The 26,827-nt window shown below is 38.0% G+C and overlaps 1 long non-coding RNA gene across 1 annotated transcript in view; it reads right to left on the reverse strand.

Annotated features, from left to right (window-relative positions):
• Positions 1-621: 621 nt before the first annotated feature.
• Positions 622-26,827, reverse strand: part of LOC143670722 (uncharacterized) — a 262,410-nt gene continuing 236,204 nt past the window's right edge. Inside the window, exon 3 of the long non-coding RNA XR_013169440.1 lies at positions 622-1,305. This is a non-coding gene — a long non-coding RNA (uncharacterized LOC143670722). The remainder of the gene's footprint in view (positions 1,306-26,827) is intronic.

The following is a 26,827-nucleotide window of genomic DNA, read 5'->3' on the forward strand; positions in this document are numbered from 1 at the left end:
ACTCCCTTGGCTCTGAATTTTATCTTACCCAATGAACATACCATTCATTCCCCAAGTCTCTCTGCTGTTGATACTTTTAGCAAGATATGTGAGACCTAATGGAAAAAGCATACCCAAATGACAGAAGGAAAAAAAATCAATTAGGTCTTTTAAAATGCCCAAACTTAACACATCTTTTCCCATATAACTCAATACTTTCCACAATTATTTTTTTTAAATATTCACTACTCTCCAATTCATTCTTGCCTCATTTCTTATTCTCAATAGAGGACACACTTTTTTCCCCCATCACAGATAAAATATCAAGTATCAGGCAGGAATATCCTCAGTCATCTGCCTCCAGGTCATCTAGCTGTTTAAATAGCACCAAGCCCTTCCTCAGCCTCAACTGTTTATAGCAACCCCTCCATTGCTTCTCTGGATCCAGTTCCCTCTGCCTCGGGGACATTACATTGTTTAGTATACCTTTTCTTTCTCTTTAATCTTTCCTCTTCTATCAGAATATTCATGACAGTAGTTATCTTGAGATCTCTCATCCTAAAAGAGAGAGAGAAAAAAAGAGAAAGAAAACATGAGAAAAAAAATAAAGAGAAGAAAGGAAAAAAGAAAATTATCCCTTGTTTTGACTTCTCTCCAGCCACTACTCTATCAATTCCTGGAACAAATTCTTCAGTTACATTTTTTTAATTTCCTCACCTCCAGATTACTCCTCAAAGTAGTCCAATCATTGAACTTCTTATTCCAATCAATAGCTCTCATTCAGGTTACTAGTTATCTCCATCTTCCAAATTCTGTTGGCATTTTCCAGTCTTCTTCCTTTTGACCTCTCACCAGCCTTGAGCACCCTGTGAAATACTCTATCTCCTTTACATCCCTGAAAACATGAGTCCCCTGGCTTTCTTGCCCCGAGTTGGTGTTCCTTGACATATTATTTTGCTGGTTTGGCCACCTCCATCTATGTGAGATAACTATTTTGGTTTTAAATGACAGAAATATTCTAACTGGCACCAATTCTGGTTGTTGTTTTTTTTGTTTTGTTTTTGTTTTTTTGAGAAATGGAGCACAATCGGAGGGAAGGTAAAAATAATAGCTCAGAGATACTAAAGACAGAGGATGGAATTTGACCAGGATGCAGTCAGTGCTGTCTCTTTGATTCACTTTTGCTCTCTCTCTGCTTCATAGGTGCAGAAGCCACTGCTTTTTTCTACACCTTGGCTTTATTTCCTCAGATGAACTGATCAGTAGGAAACATGGTTTCTGAGAGGCCTCATATCTTCAGGTTTCCATTTCTCTGATCTCCAAAGTCTATAAGGAGAACAAAAGCAAAAGTCTTCTCTCAGGTCCTGTTTAAAACTTTCCAGAAGGTTCTTTAAATTGTTTACTTTGATCATATTTGACCCCTGAACCAATCAACTTTGTCCAGAAAGGGTGGAGTCAGGGAAGAAAGAGGAAGGATACAAGAAAACCATGTGGGGTGAAAACATTTCCAAAAAGAAACATTTCTTAAAAGGAGTAGGAGTGATTAGTTAACAAAACACTAGACCTTTGCTTTTTAAAAAAAAAAAAATTTTTTTTTTTACTTATCAGTGGTTTATAACATCACTTAGTTGTGTATTCAACACCATGATCATTTTTAGAACATTTTGCATCACTCTAGAAAAAGAAATAAAAAGAAAAATCTCATACATCTCATACCCATTACCCTTCCATCTCACTGACAACTAGTATTTCAATATACCCAATTTATTTTACCCCTTATCCTCCCTATTAATTTATTGTTTATCATATTTATTCATCTGTCCCTACCCTGGATAAAAGGAGCATCAGACACAAGGTTTTCACAATCACACTGTAAAAGTTATATGGTTATACAATCGTCTTCAGGAATCAAAGCTACTGGATCACAGCTCAGCAGTTTCAGATACTTCCCTCTAGCCACTCCATTACACCATAAACTAATGGTGTATATATACTCTATATAATGCATAAGAATAACCTCCAGGACAAGCTTTCAACTCTGTTTGAAATCACTCTGCCAGTGAAACTTCATTTTGTCTCATTTCTTTCTTCCCCCCTTTGGTCAAGAAGGCTTTCTCAATCTCATGATGCTGGGTCCCGGCTCATCCTGGGAGTCCTGTCCCACATTGCCAGGGAGATTTTTGAGATCCACACCAATAACCAGTGTGCCCATTAAAGTCTCAAAGACATCTCAAGTCCATCATTTCCAAATAGATTTCAGAACCTTTCCCTTTAGACCAGGCCTCTTCTAACATTTGCTGTCAGTCCACCAAGCTCTGAAACTGAGAGATGTTATGGAGGACTCACCTCAGTAACCTCCTCCCACTGTCAAACAACAAATTCTTACTATCTTGCCGATTTCCACTCCTGACTATCTCTCAAATGCACCTGCTTTGTTCCTTCTCCACAAATACCATCCTCAGGGAAACTAGCATCATCTCTAGCCTAAATTACCTAACCTAACACAAATCACCTAAATTTAGGTGAGTTAATTACTGTGAGTTCTGTAATTAATATCCCTCCTATTCCTTCTCACCTGTCTCTCACTCTTAAGGACATGATTCCTAGTGTGTTCAAACGTATATATTAAGTTATAGATATGTTAACAATAAAAAACATAGGAAAGCAAGATACTTCATCATATGCTGTGCCTCCACCTCATAATCCCCATGTTATAAACTCTAACTGTAGTATCAGCCTCTCTGTTCCTGAAGCATCCTAGGCAGCTCCCACTTCAGAAGTGCTGTGTGAAGAAATCCTACTACCCTTTCCCCAACCAAACCCCATTCTCACTGGCCTCATTACCCGATGGTAGGGAAACAAGAAGATACAAAGTGTATTACATTTTTAATGACATCTTTTTTGCAATTATCTGACGAAAGATGATTCTTCCCACTGAGGGCAAAGGCTTCATTGGGATTGGAGTTTAAGTTTCATTCAAAGAGTAAGCGCTCTAAACATTTTTAATGAGTGTTTTATTTTTCTTGGTTTTTATTTTGAATTTTTTTTTGATTTTTCTATTACAAGTTGGGCCCCAAAATAGCATCTTTTGACCCTGACATTGTGCTTTGACTGCCTCTGTGTGACCATCTCCACAAACTAACTTGAACATTAAATTGAGACCAAAGAGCATTAGGTATATTTTTATAATTTGATAGAAGTATGTTTGCATTCAAAGGAATGTTAAGTGGCACTTCTTGACAACTCCTCTAGTTTTACCTTCCTCAGTAAAGTTGGAGAATGGCTCTGTAGGCAACCCCTTATTTAAAAAGCAAGGAAGGGAAGTTCTGGGAAGATGGCAGAATAGGATAGATTGAGTTCAGCCCTGCTCTAAAGCACAGCTAGAGAAGGGACAGGAGCACTACAGAAACAGTGATTTCAGAATGTAACTGACCTGGGAGAGTCTTCTATACCACACAAGGTGGCCCTGGTTGTAAAAGCTGAGGAACCGAGAGGCAGAGAACCAGAGACTGTCGAGAAGCAGTGAACAGACTGTCCTGCTGGGGCAAACAGCCTAATGCAGAAGTGCGAAGCCCTCAGGATGGACAGGGAGATGGAGACTAGGAAGTAAGCCAGGCTGCGTTTCTCGAACACACTACCTTCGCCAGCACAGACCTGTGACCCACGGCTCACCCCACACATCTGAACCCCTTCATTTGCCTCCACTCCCTGTGCTCAACCTGCCAAACACGTGTGAACCCGGCCTATACCCCAAGTGCGGCCCAACCCACCTCTCCTGCGCCCCTCCCAAGCACTACATCCACCTCCCTGCTCTCTGCAGCCTGTTACCACTGTATATAGGCTGCAGGTACTTACCTTCATGCCCAGGCTATACCTGCCCCAGCCCACACAGTCGCACAGCTCTACCCTGCCCCCCCCCCCCCAGCTCTGCACACAGGTACATCACTTTATAGCACTCTTAGACCTACGCATACGCATTGCCCCCAGTCACTCCCCAGCTTGGGGAAAGTGCTGACCTGCGCAGCCAAGTCACATCTGCCCCTCGCCCATGCAGGTATAATGCTGACCCACTGCTGTAGCTCTCTGCATGCACAGAAAGGGCCCTATGCCCTAGACCAGAGTAAACCAGGGCCGGCCCCCCAGATCAGTGCAGCCACAACCTCCCCGTCTGCTGGGTGCCTGTGCTGGTTTGAAATGTTTATGTACCCTAGAAAAGCCATGTTTTAATCCTAATCCCATTTTGTAAAGGCAGCCGTTTCTTCTAATCCCTATTCAGTATTGTATATTTGAAACTGTAATTAGATCATCTCCCTGGAGATGTGATGTAATCGAGAGTGGTTGTTAAACTGGATTAGGTGACAACATGTCTCCATCCATTTGGGTGGGTTTTGATTAGTTTCTGAAGTCCTATAAAAGAGGGAACATTTGTAGAATGAGAGATTCAGAGAGAGCAGAGCAGAACGACATAGCCACTAGAAGCAGAGTCCACAAGCCAGCAACCTTTGGAGATGAAGAAGGAAAATGTCTCCTGGGGAGCATCAAGAAACAGGAAGCCAGGAAAAGAAGCTAGCAGATGACATCGTGTTCACCATGTGCCCCTCCAGATGAGGGAGAAACCCTGTCCATGTTTACCATGTACCTTTCCAGATGAGAGAGAAACTCTGACTGTGTTTGCCATGTGCCCTTCCACTTAAGAGAGAAACCCTGAACTTCATCGGCCTTCTTGAACCAAGGTATCTTTCCCCAAATGCCTTTGACTGGACATTTCTGCAGACTTGTAATTGGGATATTTTCTCAGCCTTAGAACTGTAAACTAGCAACTTATTAAATTCCCCTCTTTAAAAGCCATTCCATTTCTCGTATATTGCATTCCGGCAGCTAGCAAACTAGAACAGTGCCCATGTTCGCAGGTACCAGTGTAGCATCCCCAACATGAGCCTACCCCGTGCTGCAATGCATCACCACACTGTTGTGCTCTGCCCCCTGCCCTGCATTCTGCTATACCTCCATTCCACAAACACAAGACTTTAGACTACCGAAGGAAATCAACTTCCAAATTAAATCAATCAAGATATTTACATGAGGTGAAACAACAGAAGATAGCTAAGCATATCACAATGCAGACAGATATAGCCCAGCTTAATGACCAAATTAAAACGACAGGGGAGACACAGATGTTGGAACAACTAATCAAAGATGTTCATATAATTCTACTATATGAAATAAATGGAATGGCTAATCACATAAAGGAGATCAAGAAGATACTAGAAGATCATAAAGAGGAATTTGAAAGAATAAATAGAAAAAGAGGAGCTATCACAGAGATTAAAAATTCTGCAGGCAAAATGAAAAAACATACTAGAGACACACAAAACAGATTTGAAGAGGCAGAAGAAAGAATAAACGAACTGGAGAACAGGACAACTGATTTGGAACACTCAAAAAAGCAAATGGCAAAAAAGATGGAAAAATTCGAACTGTATCTTAGGGAAATGATCCACAAAACAAAGCATACAAATATTGGAATCACTGGTGTCCCAGAAGGAGAAGAGAAGAGTAAAGGGCTAGGAAGATTAGTTGAGGATATAATAGAGTAAAACTTCCCAACTCTTATAAAGGACATAAATATACAAGGCAAAGAAGCTCAATGAACTGCAAACAGAATAAATCAAAAAAGTTCTTCCCCAAGACACATACTAATCAGTCCGTTAAATGTTGAAGAGAAGCAGAAAATCCTGAAAGCAGCAAGAGAAAAACAATCTACTACATACAAGGGTAACCACTAAGACTGAGTTCACACAACTCAACTGGAACCATGGAGGCAAGAAGGCAGTGATATGATATATTTAAGATTCTGAAAGAGAAAAGACTTCCAGTCAAGAATTCTGTACCCAGCCAAATTGCCCTTCAAAACTGAGGGAGAGATTAAAATTTTCACAGATGAACAAATCTTGCTTGAAAGAATGCGTTGACAAGAGACCGGCCCTACAAGAAATACTAAAGGGAGTTCTGCCAGTTAAATAAAAAAGATTGGAGAAGGGAGGTCTGGAGGAGGGTGCAGAATTGAAGAATACCAGTAAGGGTAACTTAAAGGATAAAAAGAGAAAGAAGGAAAAGAATATATAGATCTGACAAATAAAATCCAAAGGATAAGATGGTGGGTTCAAGAAACACCTTTTCAGTGATAGCTTTGAATGTTAATGGACTCCACTTACCAATTAAAGGATGCAGATTGTCAGAATGGATTAAAAAATATAATCCAGCTATCTGCTACTTACTGGAGACTCATCTTAGGCACAAGGATACAAATAGATTGAAACTAAAAGGATGGAAAAAGATTTTCCATGCAAGTAATAAGCAAAAGTAAGCAGGAGTAGCTATATTAATACTGGGAAAAAATAGACTTTAAATGTAAAGTCGTCATAAGAGACAAAGAAGACACTATATATTACTTACAGGGACAATTCATCAAGAAGAAATAAAAATCATGAATGTTTATGCTCCCAATCTCTGAAGTACATGAGATAGACATTGGCAAAACTGAAGGAAGCGATAGATTTTTCAACAATAATAGTAGGAGACTTCAGTATACCACTCTCCTCTATAGATAGAGCAAGCAGATGATCAGCAAGGAAATAGAGAAGTTAAAACAACTTGATAAATGAATTAGACATAACCGACATATATAGGTAACTGCATCACAAAACACCAGGATATACACTCTTCTCTAGTCTTTATAGATGTAAAAACATTGAAATTATTCAAAGCACTTTCTCTTATCACAATGGAATGAAGCTGGATCTCAATAACCACCAAAGAACGAGAACTTTCACAAATATATGGAGATTAAATAACACACTCTTAAACAACCAGTGAGTCGAAGAAGAAATTGCTAGAGAAATCAGTAGCTATCTGGAGATGACTAAAATTAAGAATACAAAATATCAGAACTAGTGCGATGTGGCACAGGCTGTGCTGAGAGGGAAATTTATTGCCCTAAATGCCTATATTAAAAAACAAGAAAGAACAAAATTGAGTACTTAACTGCTTACTTGGAGGAACTCAAGAAAGAATAGCAAAGTAACCCCAAGGCATATAGAAGAAGAGAAATAACAAGGATTAAAGCAGAGTTAAATGAATGGGAGAACAAAAGAACAACTGAAAGAATCAATAAAACAAAAAATTGGTTCTTTGAGAAAGTCAGTAAAATCGATGGGCCACTAGAAAGAATAAGAAAGAAAGAGAGAGAGAGAGAAAGAAAGGGAGGGAGGAAGGAAGGGAGGAAGGGAGGAAGGGAGGAAGGGACGGAAGGAGGGAGGGAGGGAGGAAGGAAGGAAGGGAGGAAGGAAGGAAGGAAGGAAGGGGATGCAAATAATCAAAATCAAAAATGAGAAGGGGTGCATTACCACAGACCCTGAAGAAATAAAAGAAATCATAAGAGGATACTATGAACAACTATATGCCAACAAACTAGACAACGTAGATGAAATGGACAAATTCCTGGAAACACACAAACAAGCTAAGAAATAGAAGATCTCAACAAACTAATCACAAGTAAAGAAATTCAGTCATTAGAAATATTCCTACAGAGAAAAGCCCAGGGCCAGATGGCTTCACAGGGGAATTTTATCAAACATTCCAAAAGGAACTAACACCAATCCTGCTCAAACTTTTCCTGAAAATTGAGGAAAAAGGAACACTACCTAATTGAGTTTATGAAGCAAACATCACTTTTATACCAAAACCGGGTAAAGATGCTATTAAGAAAGGAAAGCTACAGGCCAATCTCCCTAATGAACATAGATGCAAACATTCTCAATAAAATATTAGGAAATAGAATCCAACAACACATTAAAAGAATTATACACCATGACCAAGTGCGGTTTATACCAGGAATGCAAGATGGTTCAGCGCAAGAAAATCAAATAATGTAATACACCACATTAACAAATTGAAAGAGAAAAATCCTGTAATCATCTCGATTGATGCTGGAAAAAGCACTCAACAAAATTCAACATCCTTTTCTGTTAAAAACACTTCAAAAGATAGGAATCAAAGGTAACTTCCTCAATGTGTTAAAGGGCATATGTGAAAACCTGACAGCCAGCATTGTATTCAATGGAGAGAGACTGAAAGCTTTCCCCCTATGATCAGGAATGAGACAAAGATGCCCACTTTCACCAGTATTAATCAACATTGTGCTAGAACTACTAGCTAGTGCAATCAGGCAGGACAGAGAAATAAAAGGCACCTAAATTGGAAAGGAAGAAAAACTTTTATTATTTGCAGATGACATGATACTATACTTGGAAAATCCTCAGAAATGTACAGCAAAGTTACTTGAGCTAATAAATACAGCATGATGGCGGGATATAAAATTAATGGGCACAAATAGTTTCTTTATGCATGCAACAACCTGAGGAGTCAGTTAAGGAAAAAATTCCATTCAGAATCGCAACTAAAAGAATCACATACTTAGGAATGAGCTTAATTAGGGGCGTAAAGGACTTGTACACAGAAAACTACATAACATTGTTAAAAGAAATCAAAGGAGATCTAAATAGGTGGAAAGATATTCCCTGTTCATGGATAGGAAGGTTAAATATAATTTGGATGTAATTCTACCCAAATTGATCTACAGATTCAACACAGTACCAATCACAATTCCAACAACTTACTTTGAAGACTTGGAAAAGCTAGTTACCAAGTTTACCTAGAAGGGAAAGAGACCCTGAATTCCTAAAATATTCCAATAAAGCAGAAAGTTGGAGAATTAACACTCCCTGACTTTAAAATATATTATAAAGCCACAGTGGTCAAACCGGCATGGTACTGACACAAAGACAGAAGTATTGACCAATGGAATTGAATTGAGAGTACACAAATAGACCACCAAATCTGTGGTCAACTGGTTTTTGACAAGGCTCAGTTCAGTTCCAATCCACTGAACTGAAACAAAGTAGTCTTTTGAATAAACAGGCCTGGGAGAACTGGGTATCAAAAGCCAAAAGAATGAATGAGGACCCTGACCTTATACCCTATACAAAAATCAACTGAAAGTGGATCAAACACCTAAATATAAGAACTAGCACCATAAAGCTTCTAGAAGAAAATGCAGGGAAAGATCTTCAAGACCTGGTAATAGGAGGTAGCTTCCTCAACTTTATACCCAAAGTACAATCAACAAAAGAAAAAATAGAGAAATGGGAACTCTCAAAATCAAATGCTTCTGTACCTCAAAAGATTTCATCAAAAAGGTGAAGAGGCGGCCAACTCAGTGGGAGAAAATATTTGGAAATCACGAAGGTTTGATATCCTGTATACATAAAGAAATCATACAACTCAACAAGATAAGAGACAGCCCAATTATAGAATGGGCTGAAGATATGAATAGGCATGTTTTCTGAATAGCAAATACAGATTGCTTAAAAGCACACAAAGAGATGTTCATTTTCATTGGCTATAAGGGAAATGCAGATCTAGACTACAATGAGATACCACCTCACACCTATAAGGATGGCTGCTATTAAACAAATAGGAAACTATAAATGTTGAAGCGGATGTGGAGAAATTGGGACACTTATGTACTGCTGGTTGGACTGTAAAATGGTGCAGCCACTATGGAAGACAGTTTGGCGGTTCCTTAGGCAACTAAATATCAAATTGCCCTATGACCCAGCAATTGCACTACTTGGTATATACCCAGAAGAGCTGAAAGCAATGACAAAAATAGATATTGGCATACAGATGTTCATAGCAGCATTATTCACACTTGCCAAAAGATGGAAACAGTTCACTCGTCTGTTGATTGGCAATTGGTTTACCAAAATGTGATATATACATTTGATGGAATATTATGCAGCAGTAAGACACAGTGACATCCTGAGGCACGTGCCAAGATGGATGAGCCTTGAGGACATAATGCTGAGTGAAATAAACTGGACGGGATAGATACTATATGATTCCACTTTTATGACTATGGTAAAGGTAAAATCAGAGGCTTATAATACAGAATATTCGGGACTTAGAGATACATGGAAGGTAGAGATGGGTGAACGATTAGCTAATGAGGTTGAATTCAAATGTAAGGGAATAGATCAAAGTGGAGGCAGTTCTCCAATGGGTCTATAAATAATATTTCCATATTGAAGGTGAACGAGATTGAAAGGGGTTGTCTATTCCTATCCACTGATTATCCACTGATAAATACTGGAAATATGAATAAGTTCTTGCAAGAACTACTTCAAAGGTCTGATTCGTGTACAGAGAGTACCTAAGCTAAGTCCAGGGTACAGGAGGAAAACTGCTATTGCATGATATGGGCTATGTTAAGAGGAAAACAGCAGCATTGCCACAGCAACTGCAGAGGTAAATAAGGGAGGGGGGGAGGAAAAAGAGTTAAGAGGAAGTTTAGATTTCCTATTTAGTGAGGGTGTGTTTATTGATTATCTTTCCTTGGGGACAATGAAATTATGTAAGATTGAGAGCGTTGATGGACTGTGAACTTTGGGCATTATACATGATGCCTAATGAATGCAGGTGGCTGAAGAATGCATTCACTGAGAAGTAGATTGGCGAACTATGTGTACACTTGTGAACAGAGGTTCTGCTGCTACGAAAAGGAACAAAGTCGTGAGGCATGCAATAATGTGAATGGACATGTGGGATATTTAGTGAGGCAAAATAAGCCAGAAACAGAAGAGCAATTATTGTATAATCTTCTTTAGAAAATGCTTCTAAGAAAACAGGGGCTTAGATTGTAAGCTCTTATAGCAGACATATTGAGTCCAGAGTGGTAATTATTTCTGGATTTTGAGAGACTGTTTTATAAATATATATATATATATATATATATATATATACACACATATATATACATATATATACCTGGTTATATATATATAACCAGGTATAGAGAGAAGAATGAAGCCAATCAGGTGAGGGTTAAAGTAATTCAGAACACAGGGGTAAGGAAGACATTGTTGATATTTTAGAACCACACATACTCTTTGAGACCAAAGGAAGAAAGATTTATTTTGTCTGGAACCTGAATTTTCTGTAGCACATAATCTAACTCAACCTATATGTATAGCTCATTTGAACAATTGAAACACAGGGAGCCCAGAATAAGAAAGAGGGCCTTTAAACCTGTATAGCTTAGTTTAATGCCTGGATACATCCTAGAATATATTAAGCAGATAGTCGAAAAGTATTGGCAGAGTCCCTTGAGCAATGGGGAAAAAAATATGGAAGTATTAAACTTTACCATCAGGGAATCCCCTGATACTGTGTCAAACTTGAGGGATCTTGAGGCTTACTCTTGTGAAGCTTATGTAGGTAGTGGAGAAACTTAGCCTATCTATAGGTATGCCTAAGAGTTACTTCTGGTGAACCTCTTGTGGCGTCACACCTCAGATGTGGCATCACACTTCAGATGTGGCATCACACTCTCTAAGCTCAATTAGGTAAGTGAAATTATTGCCCTCTCCGCTACATGGGACATGACATCCAGGGGTGAAAGTCTCCTTGGCAGCATGTGAGGTGACTCCCAGAGATGAGTCTGGCCCTCACACCATGGAATCAACAATTCCATCCTGACCAAAAGGGGGAAAAGAAGTGTAACTAATGAAGTAGCAGTGGCTGAGAGAATTCAAATAGTCGAGAGGCTACTTTGGAGGTTGCTCTTACGAAAGCTTCAGTTATACATTGCTCTCTATCATAACTTGCCAAACCCCAACCGAAACCATTTCAGCCAATCCTAAAGAACATCTAGGGAAATACATAAGCTTCTACAAAGGTTCCATGCACTAGAGTCACTTTCCAGAAACCTACAACCTCCATATGGGCCCTTGGACCGGGTAAGTCCTGAAACCTAGAGGGGCCAGCCTCTCCAGAACATCAGAAATTCCATTTCCCTTCTCTGTATTATTGACAGCCCCTTCCAACATGAAAAAGTTTGAATGGCCATAGCTTAAATATCCCTAAAGAGTAGGATAGAAAGATCAAAAGTGATAGTGGAGTTATACAGAGAAGATAGGATTTATCAAATGAATATGAATGCTGAATCATTAAATTGATATCTCTTTTAGTCTCCATTATTTCAGAGCACCTAGAAGTAAAAACTTTAAATTATGGAATTGTAACGCCTGCGAAATGCAGAAATTTGTTCTACAACTAATTGTGGTGCTGTGCTTTGAAATTCATTGTGCTTTTTGCATATATGTTATTTTCCACAAAAAAGAAAAAAAAAGTCGATTGTGATGATGAAAAAATATTTAAGCCTTCTAGCCTCCTATATTCTTGAGCAGCTAGAAGGAAAAATCTGAGAGCATCATATGGTGGCCTATGACAAATTCTGGGATCTGTCCTGTAGCTATTTGTTGAAGAGTGCTTTGAAAACTTTTGCTTTTTTCTTTGTTTACTTTGTATATGCATATTATAGAATTTAAAAAGTTTAAAAAAAAAAAGTGCTAAGTTAGTTCAGTGGTAGAATTCTCACCTGTCATTCATGAGATTCTCAGCCCATGCACTTCCCCAACAAACAAAGAAATCAATAAAAAGAAACAAGCAAACAAAAAAATTCAACAAATGTTACTGCAGTAGTGGGATACTCATATGGAAAAAGAATGAAATGTGACCCTGCCATACAACATACAAAAAAGTAAGCAAGGAAAACCACATGAGTAGCAAAAAGCAATTAATTAACTTTCCATAAGAACTAGAATCTGCAAAAATGTCATTTAAAGGTTCAGTCAGTAACTTGGATATTTTCCTGACATTGTTTTAAACAGCAACAACACAAACAAGATAAATAAAATAGCTCCAAGCCCACAATTTCATCTTTTCCAATTCGTTCTGTACACAAATCCCATCACAGTACTTAAATGTTGATTTCTAACTATTCAGTTGCTTCATCAGATTTACCTTTATAACTCTGGCAGTAACCAATCTTTGAAATGAGAAAGTGTGAGTACATTTCTACCGGTGCATTGCGGTGCCTTGCTAAGCTTTCTCAGCTGCCACATTACATCCTTAGGGGTTTTTCTGGTACAAATTTAATAGCACGTCTATTATAGAAGAAGCCCAACTGGTTTTAATTGTCACATCAACTCACTTCCATCAAACTTGGCCAGGGCACCCACATCCACAGAGAAGAAATGTAGTTGTCTTTGTGTGATTGATGGTACAGTTCTCCAGTACATCTGTCAGGAGCAGAAGTCAATGCTGTTAGGCATTAAATACAGTAATTACCTCTAAGGCCAGGCTTTGTACTATAAAATTTCCACGTAAAGAGTTCTTCAAGAGACGTATGTACCAACACGCACTTATAAAAGCACCGTGAAAAATCTTCAGATTTAAAGCTTAGTATAATAAGACTCAGGTATGGCCAAAACAACTGTGTACTTCCTTGACATTTCAACATTTCGAGATGTAGTACTTGTTGACTAGTTTTTATAGAGAAAGGGATACCAATAATGTGTTTAAAAATGCCGTAATTGTCTGAAATAGGGAATTGTGGCATATTTTAATAAAACTTAAAATTTAACCCATGTAACATTGAAATACATGATATTTCATGGTTGAAGGGTGAACCAGTACAGCAGAAAACCATGACACCCAGTGGCCAAAGACATTCAGTACTGCGTGGTGAAATTGTTCTTTGTCCTCTGCTCTTTATCAGTCATATATCAGTCATGGAATGAAACACAAATTTGAAAATCATGGATGCTAATACTATATAATTTTTGCATTGATATATTAATACCTGCATCAACATAACTATGTGGACCTATCTCTTATAAGTACATATACCCATTTACAGAAGAACCTCTTATTCTGAATTCATTATATATTCCTTTGAGCAAATTCTCAGAGAGAGTCAAATGACTTGTATCACTTTGTGAAACAATAATGAAGATGGACCTTGCTTATATATTAAACAGAACATTGCATTATGTTAAAAAAAAAAGATCTTTATGATAAATTGATTCCAGCATCTTTTGCTTCTCTGTAGTTGGCCATTTTCACTCGACAGTTTTTTTCTCCCATTAATTCATTACTTGTATAAACCTGGGAAGGGACACATTAGTGGTTAAGAATAAGTTCAGAGAGGTACCAGCCTTTTCACATAATGGTTTTATAACTGAGCATATTCCTTAAGCTCCTGAAAACTTCAGTGACTGTGAACTATGGGAATTCATTTTACTGATTTCATATGAACTATGGAAAAAATAATTACTGCTCTTTTTTGTTGCAAAAATTACCTAATATGTGAATATGAATATTTACAGGTTAACACAGGGTTTGAAGTTTAGTTATTATTCAATATTTGTAATTATTATAACTATTTTAATAACTTTCTATCCAGTAGATATAGTCTCTGTGTACTGAATAGAAATAGGAAAATTTTGGAAGAATTTTCTCCCTAGTGCAATTTTTATTGATGTCCTTCCTTTTGATGTATTGTTCTGCAAAGGAGGTGTCGCTAAAAATGATGCAGGTTCATTTGACGTATGTCTAATGACTTCACTAAAAAAATTTCTCCATGTATTAATATTGAAAATGCCAACTGTTTCATTTTCTATGCCTGAAAAACCTGCTATTCGTGACCTTATGTTAACTTCAATTTCATAATTGTTCTCATAGATTGTTTATTGGCCTGGGAGGTCACCAGCAAATGAAAGCAAAGAAAAACTGATTTCCTTTAGAGTGTCTTCCTTATATCGAGGCACCGTCTTTTTTGTTCTTTGGCCTGTTGGAAATAGAATGAGCAATGCTGCTCCCTGTCCTGATCTTCTGTGCTTTCTCACTGAGCTGTTTTATTGCAGCCCTACAAACTCCATGGCATTGAAGATGTAGATACTCCACAGATTTTCCAGTCGATTAAACTACACCTGTCCTTGAAGGGCAAGCAAAATAGGGTGACGTTATAACAAAGTCAGTGAAGACAAATGGTCCATGTGTCAATGGTGTTGAAGGAACTCAGACCAGCTGCTTCTCAGGAATGGTGGCAGCATCTGACCTTTCTCGCCATGTGGCTGAGAACAAGTCGTAGGTGCAAATGCAATGGCTGCTCTTCCTTCACGACCAGGAGTTGCTTTCGGGCCTCCTGAAGCACCTTCGACCTTCAGGGACTGAAAATATTGCTTAAGACAGTGAAACGACTTCCATGGTTTAATTTCCATTTGTCCTATTTTGCCCAACTTAAATAAACCCAGGTAGCGGATTTGTGTTCTCCAACATCAACTGTATTGTCTTAGGCCTCACTCCTTTAAAATCCATTTGGGAAAAGGAAGCATCAGGTGCTTCGAGAGAGAAGTGAAGTAAGGGAACAGTTAATTAAATAACCAAGGACAGATTGATTAAGAATGGGCTCCAAATAGCATTGTGATTCTGCACATGTAGCTTTATGAACAGCTGAGTTATGGCCCTAATTTACGTTTGTGATTGTTTTTTATTTCCATAAAAATAAACATTTCTGTTGTGTTTTTTTCCTTCATCAAGAGCATCAGTCCCTTTATATAGAGAGGGGGAAAGTGTGAGAACACATTATCCATATCACTATGTATATAAATATATATTTAAATGGGTGAAATGATTTTTTTTTTATTGAACTCAAGGGTGACTGCATTTTTAATTTCACCCTCTTTCTCTCCTGGAGTGCTTTATGGCTCATTTTTTTCTCCACTAATGCTGGGGAACCATTTCCTAATGCAGATGATATATCTGCTTAATCCATTCTTAGCACCAGAGTCGTACAGAAAAATTACTGGTGGTGTCTACCTTTGGGGCATTTTTTTAAAAATCTTTTTTATTGTATAGTATAACATACATACAAAGCAAAGAAATAAAGCATAGTTTTCAAAGCATTCTTCAACAAGTAGTTACAGGACAGATCCCACAGTTTGTCCTGGGCTACCATATGATCCTCTCAGATTTTTCCTTCTAGTTGCTCCAGAATATAGGAGGGTAGAAGGCTTAAATATTATTTTTTACTACCACAATCCACTTTTTCTTTCTTTTTTGTGAAAAATACCATATATACCAAAAAAGCAATAACCTTGAAAGCACACCACCACAATTAGTTGTAGAACAGATTTTAGAGTTTGACATAGGTTACAATTCCACAATTTTAGGTTTTTACTTCTAGCTACTCTAAGATACTGGTGACTAAAAGAGATACCATCAATTAAATGATTCAGCAATCATATTTATTAAATCCTGTCTTCTCTGTATAACTCTACCATTACCTTTAATCTTTCTATTCCTCTCTTTAGGGATGTTTGGGCCATGGCCATTCCAACTTTCTAATGTTGGAAGGATCTCTCACTAAGATGGGGCAGAGAGATGAAACTATCTAATGCACTGGAGAGGCTGGGCCCTCTAGGTTTCAGGACCCATCCCGTCCAGGGACCCATATGGAGGTTGTAGGCCTCTGGAAAGTTACTCTAGTGCATGGAAGCCTTGAGGAATCTTATATATTGCACTAGAGGTTCTTTAGGATTGGCTAGAATATTCCTGGATGGGGTTTGGCAGGTTATGATAGGTGGGGCGTCCATTTTTGATTGAAACATATTTCAAATGGATTTTCTTACTTCATAAATTATAAAGCCAACAGAAAATATAAGTTAAGAAGGCCAGAGCCTATACTATCACACAAATTATATGCATTTTGCTAAATGGTTAACCTTGGCAAATAGACATATAACTACATGCTGGTACCAATTTTAACTCAAATCCCTTCTCACAAAAATATTAATGAACTGCTTAGTTAGATATGACCAGTAGAATTAGAACTACCTGGGTCTTGCTAAGACTTAGTGTTTTCCCATTGTCCCAAGCCTCATTCCTTTTTTGTGTCCTAAGAAAGTCTCTGTCACAGCATTTCCACTCTTAACTTTGAGCTATTATAATTATTGCCAAGGATTCTCAGTGTCCCTCCATGTGAGGATTCTCTTAGCTTTGGATTTTCAGTGCACTTTCTTCAATGTGTTTGACAATTCCTTTCTTGCTTTTTCACAAATCTGCTCAATTCTGCTCTTTGATGTGGCTCCATATTACAATTATATACTCTGAAATGCCTGTTTAACCCTGTCCTTGTGGTGAGCCATCTGTCTACAATTGCATTGCACTAGGCTGAGAAATTTTAAATTTGAAGCTAGCTTTTTAGGAAGTGAGATGCTAGCAAATTTTGAAGAAGATAATCTGCTACCTCTTAAAAAGTCTGTATCCAGATGCCACAAAGCCATCTACTGTATCCAAATAGGATGTATTCTTTGGGCATAAACTCCTTTAAAAATGGAATCTATGCACTGTCTTAATGAAATAATAATATACACAGGTACATCAGGTAGCCATGCACATGTGTACACACAATTATTTTCAGGGGCACCAAGGTATCCTAGAAATCCATCATCAGTTGAGGAACCCCAAACTTAAGTGTAATGTCTGTGTGTCATATCATCAAATTTAGTTCCTAAATTTCAGTCCCTTACCAGTGCTGTGTCTACTTCCTAGGGTCTTTATGATGGTCTAGAGACATGTCCAGTTTTTATTTACTTCAACCTTGTCAAAAGCAATATTTTTGTTAACATTTCTATATTATCTAGTAAAAGAATACAATTAGATTTCTGTATTAAAACAGAGGAGAAAATGGAGTGGGGAAACTCCATCAAGCCAAAAAAGAGCACAAAGGAAAATACGAAGAACAAGAAAGACAAGAAGTGATACAAGTAGAAAGCATAATACAAGATGATAGAAATGAATTAAACTATAACAGTAAACACAATCAATATAAATGAATAAAACTTGACAGTGAAAAGACAAACACAGCATTGGTTTGGAAAAGAAAGATGGGAAATTAAACACCAAATAAATACTAAACCAAAGAAAAGAGGCACAACTGTATCAATATCAGACAGATAAAACATAAAAATAGAAGCCATTGCTATGAATACAAGGGTCACTCACCTATATTGCAAAATGTGTTAACAATTCTCAGGTAGATATAGGAAATTGAAACTTTTATATATCTGATTATATGCTCTCTCTATATAAAACAAAAGTTGCAAGAACAAAAGTAGAAATGAACAAACCTACCATCATGGTGGGAGACTTCAGCGTGCTTTGTGCAAGCTGCTAGAATGCTCTGTGCTTGGCATTGAGACCAAAAACATAGTACTAATATATAATATTTTATTAGTTCAGTTAATAAGCTCAACCTAATGGACATAGCACTCCAGGATTATTTCTAAAACTTGATCAAACACTTTCCATAATGTATGTCTAATCAAATTTCAAAAAACTGGAATTTTCTAAATGTGGTACCAGACATTTGCAAAAACTCAAATGAAAACTTTAGAAGGGACTATATATTTGGAAATTAAAACAGACATACACACACACACACACACACACACACGTACTTCTAAGCTTCTTATGAGTTAAACAAATCATAATAAAAATTAAAAGACCTAGAAAAACATTGATAATTAAAATATTACTTATTTAACTTAATTTGTTGAGTAAATACGTATTTCGATGGAAATGCAGAGTCTTAATATATTTCTGGGTCTTATTTGAACTTTGAGTCCAGCAAACAAATGTTTAAAAATCAAGACCGAATGGCATGTGTTCCAGTTTGGTAGCTGCCAGAATGCAGCACACCAGAGACGGATTGGCTTTCAATAAAGGGGGATTTATTTAGTTAACATACAGTTCTTCAGAGGAAAGACAGCTAACTTTCAACTGAGGTTCTTTCTTACATGGGAAGGCACAGGGTGATCTCCACTGGCCTTCTCTCCAGGCCTCTGGGTTCCAACAACTTTCCCTAGGGTGATTCGTTTATTACATTATAGTGGCATTTCCATCATTTTGGGGCATGATATTGTATTTAATCAGTCTTATGCTGGTGGAGGTTTAGATTGTTTACAGTCCTTGGCTAATAATAATGATGGCATGAATAAATTAGTACACATACACTGTTACCATGTACAGGTAGTAGCTGTGGTATAAATTCTCAAAAATGCTGAGAATTGCACTATCACATATTTTTAAATGCTGATAGGTATTGCCAACAATTCTTCCGCAGAGATTATTGAGTTTACATTTGCACGGGAACATGGGAGAGTTGTTTGCAGCATTTTGATCACTTGGTACCTCCCTCTGCCAGGAAGGGACAGGCTCTGCCCCCTCCAGTGCCTCAGCCCCCAAGACCGCTAAGGGCACCTGCCCCACCCGCACCATGGGCTGGCCTAGGAATCTGCACAGGGGCCCCTGTAGGAGCCCACACACGCATTTCCTGCCGGCCTTGTCATACATACTGCGATTGCCAGGCTTCTTCATTTTCTCCATTTCCAGAACACAGGTTCTGTCTTACTGGTCTTTTGTCACCTGGATTTTATGCCATGACTGACCTAGGAGGCTCTCAGAGTTTTTGTTTCATGAATGGTGAAAGAAAAATACTGATGTCGCTAAGGATTTGAACCATTTCCAAATCAATTTTAAAATGCGAAGTCAGGCAAGCAAGACATAAAAGCTAATTTTAAAAATAAGAAAAACAAAATCAAAGCCAGGAACAATGACAAGAATACATTAGAAATGATCTAAAAATAGCAATTTTTAAGTTGTGGATACAATACAAATGGAATGAATTTCTTTTTTTGGTTCTGATGTTTATAGAAATTTCACTATAAACAAACAAGCTTTAACAGTAATTTTGCAAAAAAAAAAAAAAATGAAAAATAGCTGTAAAATAAATATAAGGACATAGGAAAATTAATCCATAATTTTGGTGCAATTTTATGAAATTGTTTTGTTAAAGTACACTTCTAATTAATGTTCCTGAAAAAAGAACTTCTCCTAAGTTCGGCCACTTATTCTTTGAATGATTCATTTATCAATCCATTCACTCATTCGATAGCTCAGCAAATATTTATAGTGGCTCTATTTTTATTAAAGGACTTAGTGTTATTATAAGATATCTGAAATTTATAAATCATGAACTCTGTGAATTTAGAGAATAGTAGCAAATAATTTTATTTAATCAGTAACTTATATAGTTGTACTTAAAATATGTCCTGTTGACTTTCATTTTAAGAAATGGAAGGCAATAAAAATTTTACATTTACAATATGTTACATATTCAGAGACAGTTAAGATACAGTATTAAATTTTACATGTTGTATTCTTAAATCATGCCTGTGGGGTTAGAAAAAAAGAGAATTCCATTTATGAAAACTTCCTTGTACTAAAAAATTTACGCTGTCTACATGGAATGTTTGGGAAACAGTATCACAGGCCAAAGGAGAAATGTAAGCAGGACTGACTTGGCCAAATTGCCTTGGCTGGAAAAGCCAGAGGATTCCCCCTCCATTCCAAAAGCCTATGGGAGAATAACTTGAAAATATTTTGAGTCGACTAGATTTTGCTTCCTAGTCCTTTGTGACATCTGATGATATTTAGAAATAAGCAAGTTTATCTGGATGGAAGGCAGGGAAAGTAATCCATCTATCAGGCAGCAATTTAAAACATTGGGCTAAAAGAGCACTTGAGAGAAAGGATTTACCGGAAAGGTATACTGGTAAATCACAAATGACATGGGTTCAAACATAGAGCTGGAACGTGAAAATATTGTAAAATGAGTCACCTGAGATTGCGTAACTCATTAGCTCTTTGCCTGATGTATTCTGTAAGTTCATGTGGCTGGATATAGAACATCTGCATGACTAAGACCATCTACAGTGCTAAAGAGTCTGCTTTGTAATGGCCCCTGAAGCCTGATTCCTCAAATGATCAGTGTCACTTGTTTGTCACACTTGGTAAGGCTGATGGTATACACAATGGGCTGCTGTACTTTAAGATGTTAAAGTTCATTTATGGTAATGTGAGGATTATTACATTCAATAAATACCCTAAAATCTGTAATAAGTGCTGTGGTGATATTTTACTCATTATGTGTTAGTGATCATATCCAAATAGAATGATTTTTTCTTAGGTGCCTCTGCTTCTATTCACACCATTATAAATTTAAACAAACATAAATCGTGTTTTCAGTTTGCACTCCAGAATAGACATGCATTTTTGACTGAAAGGGATCTTTATTTGGAATATCACAGTTGGGCAAAGGCTTTCAAAGCAACTCACAGAGAACAAGCCCAATCCAAGTAAAATAGGGGAAAGGAAGTTCTGCAGCGGTGCTGCAGCCAGCATCCACTGGCCACCTCAGGCTCCCTCTTTCTGTGCGTAAAAGACACTCGGTCCCGCAGCCTGCCCACTAGCCGAGGTCCTGTCTAGCTGCTTTCAGGCAAAAACAGTGGGGCCGAGTAGCTGGGACAGAGCCTGGTGGCCTGCAAAGCCAGGGATATTTACTCTCTGGCCCTTTACAGAAATGTGCTAACCTTGGGTTTAGAGAGTGGATCTCAGATTTGAACAGGTATCAGAGTCCTTGGAAAGCTTGTTAATAAAAGATTACTGCACCTATTGGTTGGGGTGCTGAAGGAATTTGCATTTCTAGCCAAATGTACTGCTGCTGCTGGCCCTGGGGCCACACTTTGAGAACCACTAGTTATAATTATGAGAGATTCGGAAGTAAGCTAAAAAAAATTTCCTTTAATATATCAATTTTCATTGCCTTAATGATGATACCATGAAATGGCTTACTTGTTGCTGAATTAGCAGCTTTCACTGCACATTTAATCTTCTTAGCATTATCCATCACATATTACCTACAGACCTGAAGTTCAGGTAATCATTCCTCTCTGGCTTTACAGATAAGGAGCCTTGTCCTAACAGAGCCCAAATGGATTGTCCTGGGACAGTCCACGCATGTAGTAAAGTTGGTTGAGATTTCTTCAGTGATTTCTGAGCCATCTACTTCGCACAGTTTTGTTTTGTGTTTTTAATTGAAATTCTAGAACTGTGTGGTTAAAAAAAACTAGAGGTCAACTTGTCAGTTCCTTTGCCTCTTGGCACCCAGCAAACTTAGAACAAATGTTTCCCAGCTTCTCTGGAGTCCACTGAAGGAGATCTCTATTCCATTCTGTCATCTTGGCTTCAGAGAAGCAGAAACAAGCAGCCTTTCAATATGGCCATACACACTTTCAAAGTTGGAGCACCCAGCAAAATCTAGGCACTGTTTGTTTCTAATTTCAAGAGAAATTCAGTAAGGGTAAAGTGACTTTGAAAATAAACAAACTCACCAACAGTGAAGTGGTGATTCTGTTTTCTGTGATTAGATCATGCCTAGTAATTGGAAAAGGAATTTCAGTGCCATTGTTATCAAGATTAACTGTTCCATTAGTAGTAGGGAGACATTTTTTTTTTTTTTTTTTTTTTTTTTTCATATTTCAGGTGCAGCTTCATTCAGTGTTCCAACATAGTTACATTACACTTAGGTATTATTGTGCTGTCCATTTTTGAGTTTTTGTATCTAGTCCTGTTGCACAGTCTGTATCCCTTCAGCTCCAATTACCTATTATCTTACCCTGTTTCTAACTCCTGCTGGTCTCTGTTACCAATGATATATTCCAAGCTGATTCTCAAATGTCGGTTCACATCAGTGGGACCTTACAGTATTTGTCCTTTAGTTTTGGGCTAGACTCACTCAGCATAATGTTCTCTAGGTCCATCCATGTTATTACATGCTTCATAAGTTTAGTCTGTCTTAAAGTTGCATAATATTCCATTGTAGGTATATGCCACAGTTTGTTTAGCCACTCGTCTGTTGATGAACATTTTGGCTGTTTCCATCTCTTTGCAATTGTAGATAATGCTGCTATAAACACTGGTGTGCAAATGTCCGTCTGTGTCTTTGCCCTTAAGTCCCTTGAGTAGATACCTAGCTGTGGTATTGCTGGGTCGTAATCCATTCTGCCATTCTATGTCTTTTGATTGGGAAATTCAGTCCATTAACTTTTAGTATTATTACTGTTTGGATAATATTTTCCTCTACCATTTTGGCTTTTGTATTATATATATCACATCTGATTTTCCTTCTTTCTACACTTTACTCCATACCTCTCTCTTCTGTCTTTTCGTATCTGACTCTAGTGCTCCCTTTAGTATTTCTTGCAGAGCTGGTCTCTTGGTCACAAATTCTCTCAGTGACTTTTTGTCTATAAATGTTTTAATTTCTCCTTCATTTTTGAAGGACAATTTTGCTGGATATAGGAGTCTTGGTTGGCAGTTTTTCTCTTTTAGTAATTTAAATATATCATCCCACTGTCTTCTAGCTTCCATGGTTTCTGCTGAGAAATCTACACATAGTCTTATTGGGTTTCCCTTGTATGTGACAGATTGTTTTTCTCTTGCTGCTTTCAAGATCCTCTCTTTCTCTTTGACCTCTGACATTCTAACTAGTAAGTGTCTTGGAGAACGCCTATTTGGGTCTATTCTCTTTGGGGTGCGCTGCACTTCTTGGATCTGTAAATTTAGGTCTTTCATAAGAGTTGGGAAATTTTCAGTGATAATTTCTTCCATTAGTTTTTCTCCTCCTTTTCCCTTCTCTTCTCCTTCTGGGACACCCACAACACGTATATTTGTGCGCTTCATATTGTCATTCAGTTCCCTGATCCCCTGCTCAAGTTTTTCCATTCTTTTCCCTATAGTTTCTGTTTCTTTTTGGAATTCAGATGTTCCATCCTCCAGTTCAGTAATTGTAGCTTCTGTCTCTTTAGATCTACCATTGTAGGTATCCATTGTTTTTTCCATTTTTTCTTCTTTGTCCTTCACTCCCATAAGTTCTGTGATTTGTTTTTTCAGATTTTCTATTTCTTCTTTTTGTTCAGCCCATGTCTTCTTCATGTCCTCCCTCAATTTATTGATTTGGTTTTTGAAGAATTTTTCCATTTCTGTTCGTATATTCAGCATTAGTTGTCTCAGCTCCTGTATCTCATTTGAACTATTGGTTTGTTCCTTTGACTGGGCCATATCTTCAATTTTCCGAGCGTCATCCATTATTTTCTGCTGGTGTCTGGGCATTTGATCAGATTTCCCTGGGTGTGGGACCCAGCTGGTTGAAAGCTTTTTCTGTGAAATCTCTGGGCTCTGTTTTTCTTTTCCTGCCCAGTAGGTGGCGCTCGTGGCGCTCGTCTGTCGGCCCGGGAAACCGCGCGTGGAGGCGGGGGTCGCTGGCCGCCGCGGCTTGGGAGAGTGCCGGTCCTAATTGCCCAGCTGGCCCGAAACGCCAAGCGTGACGGGAGGGCCCCGCTATCCAACGTTCCCAGTCAGACCGGGGAGCCACGTGCGTGGAGGGGACCCCAGTCGCCAGCCGCCCTGGCAGGGAAAACGCGCGCCCCTCGGGTATCTCACCGCAGCAGATTCTCCCTGCCCGTTCAGCTGTTCCAGAATGGGGTACGCTGTCTTTTTGGTCTCTGTCGTGACTCCGGGAGCTGTTTCGTATTGTTTCTGTTTCTTTAGTTGCTTTTCTGGAGGAGGAACTAAGACCCGCGCGTCTTACTAAGCCGCCATCTTCTCCGGAAGTCACATTTTTTTTTTTTAACATGGGCAGGCACGGGGAATCGAACTCGGGTCCTCGGGCATGGCAGGCAAGCATTCTTACCTGCTGAGCCACTGTGGCCCACCCTAGGGAGACATTTTTAAGGACATACTCTTGAATCAATAATATTGTATAATAGTTTTGGACACTATTCTGGTTTGAAACTATTATGTACCCCAGAAAAGCCATTTTCTTTCAACCCTGATCTAATCTTCTATGGCCAGTCTTATTGTTTAGGGTGGAACCTTTGATTAGATTGTTTCAGTGGAGACTGACCTACTCAGTTGTGGGTATAACCTTTTGATTAGATGGAGATCTGGCTCCACTCATTCAAGATGGACCTTGATTAGTTTACTGGAGTCCTTTAAAAGGGGCAACATTTTAGAGAAATCACAGTTGCTTTAGAGCATTCAAGATGGACCTTGATTAGTTTACTGGAGTCGTTTAAAAGTGGCAACATTTTAGAGAAATCACAGTTGCTTTAGAGCTGGCAGAGACACAAACATTTGGAGATTACTGGAGGGCCAGCAGATATAGCCCAGGAGCTAAGCAAGGACTTAAGCAAGGAAATAGCCAGAACCTGAAGAGATGAAATCTCTGGCCCCAGCAGATGCTAACCTAAGATATGAAATCCAGAGTTTTGCCCTGAAACACCTAAGTCAGGACCCACAGATGCTTAGAGAGGAAGTCACTGGAATCAGAATCTGGAAGCAGTGGACCAAGAAAGAGGGCCAGTAGACATCAGCTATATTCCTTCCCATGTGACAGATGTCAGCCTTTCTTCTTGAGTTAAGGTATCTTTCTCTGGACATTTTTATGGCCTTAGAACTGCAAACTTGTAACTTAATAAACCCCCTTTATAAAAGCCAACCCATTTCTGATACACTATATTCCAGCAGCTTTAGCAAACGAAAACAGAAACTAACAGTATATATTTTCTTGAATGTCACATCCAGTCAAAATATATGCTCAACTTGAATTACAAAGGCATCCAGATCTATTCCTTCAGTATCCTTCAAAATTCATGAAAGTCAAGCACGTTTGGTTGTTTAAGAGTGAAAAAGAAAAGCAAGAGTAATTCTGAATTCTGAAGCCATGTTCACAGTTAGCAAAAAAGAAACAATTGAGAATACAATGAAGGATTTTAAATGTCATATGACATGAATACTGAAGCCATCACTTAACAAAAGATTCACAGTTTATCAGATTTTAAGCCTAAAATGCCACAACTCAAGTTAGAAGAGCAAAGTACCACAATTATAATCATGTTGCTTTAGGAACCACATTTTGTCCCCATAAAACATTCATTTACACTGGTGGGAAACTCAAGAGCTAGAACGTGCAGCCCTTCTGAATCCCAGTGGCATTCCAAGGTATAACCCAGTATCCAAGGGGAAATGAGTTGACCATCAGGCACAAGCAGCTTGATTTTCAGGAACACATAGACTTTTGTTCACATTACTTGTCAGCCAGAATAGACAGAATACCGCGTACAAAGTTATCCATTATATCTTAACATATGTATGTAGACATAATTTTTTTTTTACTTGTAGTCAATCTGGACCCAAACCAGATAAAATGAAGTAATTTAATAAGGTGCTATACTGATTTCACTACATTGTTTTTTTTTTTTTTACATGGGCAGGCACCAGAAATTGAACCTGGGTCTCCAGCATGGCAGGCAAGAACTCTGCCACTGAGCCACCATTGCCTGCCCTTCATTGCCCTTTAACACTGGGAAATTATGTTTTTTAAATTTATTAGTGCATTGTTTTAGAAGGTAAATTTCTTGAAAAATTTTCACCTTATTTTAACTTAATGAGAAATACACAAATTGATTTATTCTCGTTTGTGAAAAGAAATGGAGGTGGGCTTTGTTTTTTTTATAAGAAAAAGAAATTTTCATTAAACTAACATCAAGCTTATGTTTCCTTTCTATTTGTAGGACAATATATTTAAATGCAAGCTGTGCCTTCCACTATGTAAGTGCCAGATAGACAGACTCAATTTAGTTTGTTTTAGCCAGAATCGTTTATTAATTTTTAAAGTTAAAAAAATATATAACAAACACAAACATTCTTAACATATGATCATTCCGTTCTATGTATATAATCAGTAATTCATAGTATCATCACATAGTTGCATATTCATTATCATGATCATTTCTTAAAAATTTGCATAAATTCAAATAAAGAAATAAAAAGACAACAGAAAAAAATTCATACATACTATACTCCATACCCCTCGCTTTCATTGATCACTTGCATTTCAATCACTAAATTTATTTTAACATTTGTTCCCCCTATTATTTATTTTTATGGCTTATGTTTTACTTGTCTGTTGATAAGGTAT

This window comes from Tamandua tetradactyla, chromosome X (assembly GCF_023851605.1).
Source record: "Tamandua tetradactyla isolate mTamTet1 chromosome X, mTamTet1.pri, whole genome shotgun sequence".
Classification (NCBI taxonomy): domain Eukaryota; kingdom Metazoa; phylum Chordata; class Mammalia; order Pilosa; family Myrmecophagidae; genus Tamandua; species Tamandua tetradactyla.